The following is a 6,511-nucleotide window of genomic DNA, read 5'->3' on the forward strand; positions in this document are numbered from 1 at the left end:
CCAGTTAAAACCGTATGTGTGGAGATGGCGTCCAATCATCTCCATCGGTTCGTAAAATGGACTCGGAACTACATTGCTGTCAAAAGAATGGATCAGCCTAAGCACGTGCAACAAGTTTGACACAGCGGACGCACCTGTTTCCACGCTGGTCTTCAGTTTGCTCCGGCAATCTTCGGCGACAAACTTTGGTGAAATTCTGTTACACTCGTCGACCGTACAAGCTGTTAACCTGAGAAAGTCGTTCAATTTCCGCCCGTATGCGCATCCCATCACGAAAGGGATCATTTTCAACTTGTCTATTGCCCTGAGTCTGGCACCGGCAAAATTGTACAAACTGCTTTTTTCCATCCAGTCCAAATCGGTTTTGACCGCGTCGAACTTCATGCATTGCCAATGGTGCGCTCTGCTTATATAGTTGAGATGATTTGTCAGAGCCGGAGTGAATTGGCCGTTGCACCTAGTGTTGTATTTTATGCAAACGACGGCCAACGCAATAACTGAAAACTCGACGACGACATTTTTTCCCATGCTAAATCGTTTGAAAAACACCTGCCAAGTTTATGACAACAGCTGAAATGTCCAAGTCGAATATCTCCTATACGTAGATTTGTACTGAGTACAGTAGAGGACAGTACTCCGCGCAAATACCAACAGGCGCGCACTTATTATAATATTTTGTTAGTCTACCAAAGACAAAAGTCATAAAAACGTCAAATTGTATACCTACAGCGATAAGTTTAATAATATCAACATAAAAAAAAGCACGAGAAACAGTTGCTGTACAAACTAGATACTATAAATAAAAAGCCAGTACAGTGAGGACGGGTAGGTCACAGGTCTTCAGGAATTATTTATAATTTGTTTTATTTATAAAAGTAACGCACCGCAGGGGGCAATGTGTACAGGTGCAATACATAATACTATTTTAACATTTTACTAACTTATTCGCTGGAACATAATCTAATCACATTACATTCAGTGCACTTAGTTTTAATTTACTGATATTATCTAAAAAAATAAAAATCGGACAATTTATTACATACGTTTAACATAATATTTTGACATATAGGACTGTTTATAACATAATTTTTTGACTGAAGCTCTACAAAAAAAAATGTTGTTAGACAGCCTAAATCCTTAAATTCCCCTTTAATTGCGTTTAATAAACCTAAGATTTCGGTAGGCTTTAGCACACATTAAGTTAATATGTGTGTTAAAAGATGAGTCGGTAGACAAAGTGACGCCCAAGTCATTAATATTACTTAGTACCTAGAGATTTATGTCATTGACTGTATAGTTATTCATTATCGGATTGCGGCCTCAATAAACAATTTGAGATCATCTGCAAATAATGAAAATGTACAGTGCTCGAAAACCAGACCCAAATCGTTTATGAAGGTCAAAAACAAAACTGGAGATAAATGGTCGCCTTAAGGCATGCCAGAGGTAACCAAAATAGGACCTCATAAATTATTAAACACCTTAACTATTTAAATTAAATTTTGTTGGGTGTTATTCTTGATTTTGAAGGGAAAGGGGTGAATTTTTTTAAATTTTTGGCCTAATAAAGTACCTTTTAAGAACGATTTCTGATCTATAGAGTGGCGGTTAAAACTGAAACGAATAAAATCACTTTAAAACAATCTTTTTGATACGATGGAAACATTTAATACCGATAAACCATTTAAAAGGTAATAATGGCTTAAAATTAATCTACCTCTAATTCTAATTCCGAACATTCCAACATACCTAATCATTATTGCCTTAATCGCCGAGACTGGCATTTTAATTTTAATTGTTGCACTACTTTACTTAATTTGTTTAGTTATAGTATAGTTCTCTTATTATTCCTAATTATTATTTATTTGTATTCAAGTATTGTTGTATTACTGTACTTGTGTGTTCCAACCTATTTTTGTTTGTTTTAATTTTTTGATATAATTTTAGAGTTGAATTGTGTGAAAATACTATGTCTTAAATTGTACTTGCGCACCGTAGTTTTAATTTGTAAAATATGGTGACCGTTTTTGTTAATTTTGAAATGGAAGGGATGGACTAAATACATTTTCGGCCCAATTAAGTACCTTTTTAGGTAAGAATTCTGATCTGACTGCAAAAAAATCGGTTTTTCTTCAATTAAAAAATAATGAGACGGTGGTCAAGGGGAGTATTTCTGTTAATTTCGAGACGACCCAAACATTACTATCGAAATAATACAGTAAATCGAAGTGAAAAGTTTAAAAAGGATCAAGTATGGACTTCTTTGGATTTTTCTGATAATACCGGTAATTGATCTTTTTTAAACCATTTCATTAACCGAGTCATATTTTTAACCATGTATAATAATAAATAAATTTGTCTTTCTAAAATTTTCAATGTATAAAATCTTTGCCCATAAATTTGGTTTTTTTGATTTTGTATGTTGAACTCATATGTACAGCTTGATACGTTAAAAAAATCATAGGCTTCAGGTAATAAATTAAAAGTTAACAATTTTCTCGAACCAGACTTACTATTTATGCGCACAGATATTTTAATACATATATTTATATATATTTATTTTCAACTGCCATATTTGAATGTTCATAAGACAAAATGTGTTAGTCTGTTTGATCAATAAAAATATAACGTGTATAAATTACTGTCGACTATAACATTTTATGTAAATTGTACAAGTGATTCTATTAAAACCGTTTCAATATTTGTTTTATGCGTATACATATTATAATTGTACATAAATAAATTATTTTATCCGCTTGACACCAAAATGCAAGTGGGGATAATAAAGTGTCAAAACAAAATCGTGTAAAAAAATGTTATAAAAAAAATCGGGTTTTGGTATCGAAACGATATCGGATAGATTTTACAAATTTTGTTAAATTATTAAAATTCACAAAGATAAAAATTCCCTGTACTTTTTTTATTCTTCCTTAATAAAGTTCACCTCTTCCCAACCGAAACCGAGAGAAACAAAAAAATTGAAATTTACCTATATTTTTTCAAATTAATATAACGGTAAGTGGATTGCATGTGGTCTATTTTTTTTTTTTGACGTTTTAGACCCCTAAAAGCCAGACACAATGTCGACTACTTAGGATGGTCTGATTTCATTTCTGTAAACATATACGAGTTCTTTGACAACTTTACTAGGTTAAGTGAGAAACAGATTTTTAAATTTTTTGCTGTTTTATGTAAAAAAAATCTGTTTGAATATTGAAAAAATTGCAAATTTAGTTTATTTAATTACAAGAAATTGAAATTTTTAAATAGAAATTGGCTTCCAACATAACATGGTAAAGTAGCCAAAGAACTCGAATCTTTTTACAGAATTTAAATTGGACTATCTTAGTTAAATTTTGTCTGGATTTTTAGTCTAAATAAACTAAAATTAGAATAAACTAATTAAGTTAAATATAATACCTTGAAACTTATAAAAATTAACCGGTAAATTAATTGACATGATCGAAATGTATTAAAACCTATTTTTCTTCTCAAATATTGCCTCTACAAAACTCCTGAAAAATTTTAAAAATAGTCCACTTCAAAATTTGTAAGGAATATTATTTAGACAAAGTATCATAAACATACGTTGACAATCCAAAAAATTTCAAAAACCATTTCCTTCTGAAGAAGTGAAATGTTGTTATGGCCTAACGTCTGAAAATTAGACTAGAAGGTAGATTTAAAGTGTTGGCTATAGTAAAATTCTAGGTTGCTGTGTTAGTGTATCAGAAGTCAACAGGTGTATGAAAAATATAATTTCATTTTATTAGATTGACGTTCAACCCTATCCACCCATATACTAAAATTGCAATTAAAGCACATTACTTTTATAATTTCTAAAAAGACCTAAGATCTCCCACACTAAATTTTCTGAGCCTATTGTTTTTTTTTTTCTAATAATATTCAGTTTGTAAATATTAAACAATTGTTTATCGTTTTTTTTTTTTTTTTTAATGTAGGTATATTAAACTTATTGCATTATAACATTTGATGTTTTTATGTCTTTTAGATTTATTGTTTGTCTTAGAGTAATAAATAAGTGAGTTCGGTTTTGCGCAGAGTATTTTTGCCTACTATTAATTTTTTTTAACTTATAGTACATTTTGTTTTTTTTTTTTTTAGACTAGACAGGTCATATTCGTTTTGAGGTCTATTAGAAAACCGGTTGCCTGGACGATTAAGCATGAAAAAAAATGTCATTGTTGTGTTTTTAATTGCTTTGGCCGTTATATGCACAATAAACGATACGAGGTGTAACGGCAGACTCACTGCGGTCGAAGTAAATCATGTCAACTACATTAGTAGACAGCAACATTGGGAAGAAATGTGGTTCAATAAGGTGAAAACTTCCGGATGGCACTGGACAAAGATAACTAGAATATCGAATGGAGGTCCCAAATTCGGGCCAATAGATAAGTTAAGGGTTATACCTTACATGATGGGATGCGCATACGGGCAAAAATTGAACGACTTTCTCAGATTAACGGTTCACACGATGGATGAGTGTAACGGAATTCGACAAAAGTTTGTCGCCGAAGACTGTTGGAGTAAATTGACGACCAGCATGAAAACAGGTGCGTCGATTATGGCAAACTTGTTGGGCGTGTTCAGGTTGCTCCATTCTTTTGACATGAGTGTCGTTCCAAGTTTATTTTTCGAACCTATGGGGAGGATTCGCGTATTTCTCGAAACAGAAGGGCTTAACTGGCCAATCATGTCCGTTGCGAATTTCTTGGAGACCCTTTTAATCACAGAATGTCAACCCGCACACAGCGTAGTCGATACCGGTGTGTTAGCGGTTGAATATAGAAATTTAAATACCATAATTAACCTCTACGATTTTTATGTAAACAAGCTGAATTCCTATACTGGATATATATGCCAGCACTTGGGCCAGCTTGGTTTTCGGCATAACGCGGCGACAAACGTGACTACGTTTATTACTCCTAACCTAAATGAATAATATCGCTAAATTCAGTAATAAGAAAACGCAGGCTAGATTATATTTTAAATGTTATTAAAAAAAAAAAAAATTATAAAAGAGTACAGAGGTTAAAAATCGTAATGAAATATGTATTTTTAATGTATAAATTGTTTTATACATATTTTTTTTTTTAATGGGTTATATATATACATAATATATATATATATATATTGTGATAATTATTTTTAGTTATATTAGTTTAAATGTATAGAAAATATGTAATAAAAGTTAAAAGTTTGCTAACAATAACGGTATTTTTATGAAATTTTTCATTCCTTTTTAAAGTATAGCCAATTTCAGATTAAACATACTATATTAAATAAAATAACCTATTACTTATTTACTATGTGTATTAAATATTATCTCCTGTTAAAATCCTATATAACGCTCATAGTGATACTATACAGATTTTAATTAAAAAGCTGTTAATAAATTAAGGATTTTTATATTAACGTTTTTATACATTTTTATGTGTATTTATAAAAATTACTAAAATATGGTTTAATCGGTTTTTAATTTAAAACGGTAATTTACAAAAAATTTAAATTTTAAACATAACTTTTACCACTAATGAAAACCAAAAATTATTTAAAATATCTTTTTACTATTTGAATATAAACTGATAAAAATTGTCGAATAATTTCCAAATTTAAATGGAATATTATTTATTCGCAGAGTATCATCAATACACGTTGACAGTCCAAAACAATTTCAAAAACTCCTCTTATAGCTTTTTAGCTTCAAAATTTCAATTTCAAGCACATTATTGTCATTAAAATGCTTTTAGCGACATTTGTATTTCTTCTATCTATATATTCGAATCAAAGAGTTTATTTGAAAATGATTTTATCACAATTAATTTTAACAATTTCCTAAAAGACCTATATTACAATATGCTTTGACCCCACTGTTTTTCTTTCTAATGATATCTAGTTAATGTAATTATTAACAACTGTTTCTCGTGCTCTTCTTATTATTAAATTAAAATATTGTCCATACATTATTAATGCAATCTGTACCGGAATATCAGTTTTTTATTCAACTCCATAGCAACTAAACGAACACATCCTTAATTATTATTACAATAACTGGCGTACAAATATTGAATACAAAAAAAAAAAAAAAGGTTTCGTGAAATTCTCAGATAAAAATACAAGTCAAATCATTTTTTGAGATAAATCACTAATATAGGTGAACGTTTTACAGATAAACGGGGTACATTTTTTGAAAGTTTTTATTTTTAACCTTAAATTTTAAAGACACTCAAAACACTATTAATGACGGCATTTTTTGCATACTTGATAATGTTCAACCGTTTGGACTAACTAGCTATTTTATTTAGGAAAATAAAAGTCGAGAAAGTTGTAAAAAACAAAATACCGGGTGGGTTAGGTTAGGTTTGCAATTTTATGGCTTTTCTTTTTGAAAACAATTTTGTTTTAGTTCACTTTTTGAAAGAATATTTTCTAATACGAGCATTGTATAATAACATAAACCAGAGTGGCTCCAAAAACAAATACTACA

General features: G+C 30.1%; 1 long non-coding RNA gene across 1 annotated transcript; it reads left to right on the top strand.

Annotated features, from left to right (window-relative positions):
- Positions 1–2,865: 2,865 nt before the first annotated feature.
- On the top strand, positions 2,866–5,049 carry LOC126839903 (uncharacterized). Its single transcript, XR_007685992.1, has 3 exons — positions 2,866–3,015; positions 4,013–4,042; positions 4,126–5,049. It is a non-coding gene; the product is annotated as an uncharacterized LOC126839903 (long non-coding RNA).
- The last annotated feature ends 1,462 nt before the right edge of the window (positions 5,050–6,511 follow it).

This window comes from Adelges cooleyi, unplaced genomic scaffold (assembly GCF_023614345.1).
Source record: "Adelges cooleyi isolate 19-005CV unplaced genomic scaffold, UGA_ACOO_1.1 ACOO_flye_CR_arks_rails_tigmint_CR_PRNA_31, whole genome shotgun sequence".
In the NCBI taxonomy this organism is placed as follows: domain Eukaryota; kingdom Metazoa; phylum Arthropoda; class Insecta; order Hemiptera; family Adelgidae; genus Adelges; species Adelges cooleyi.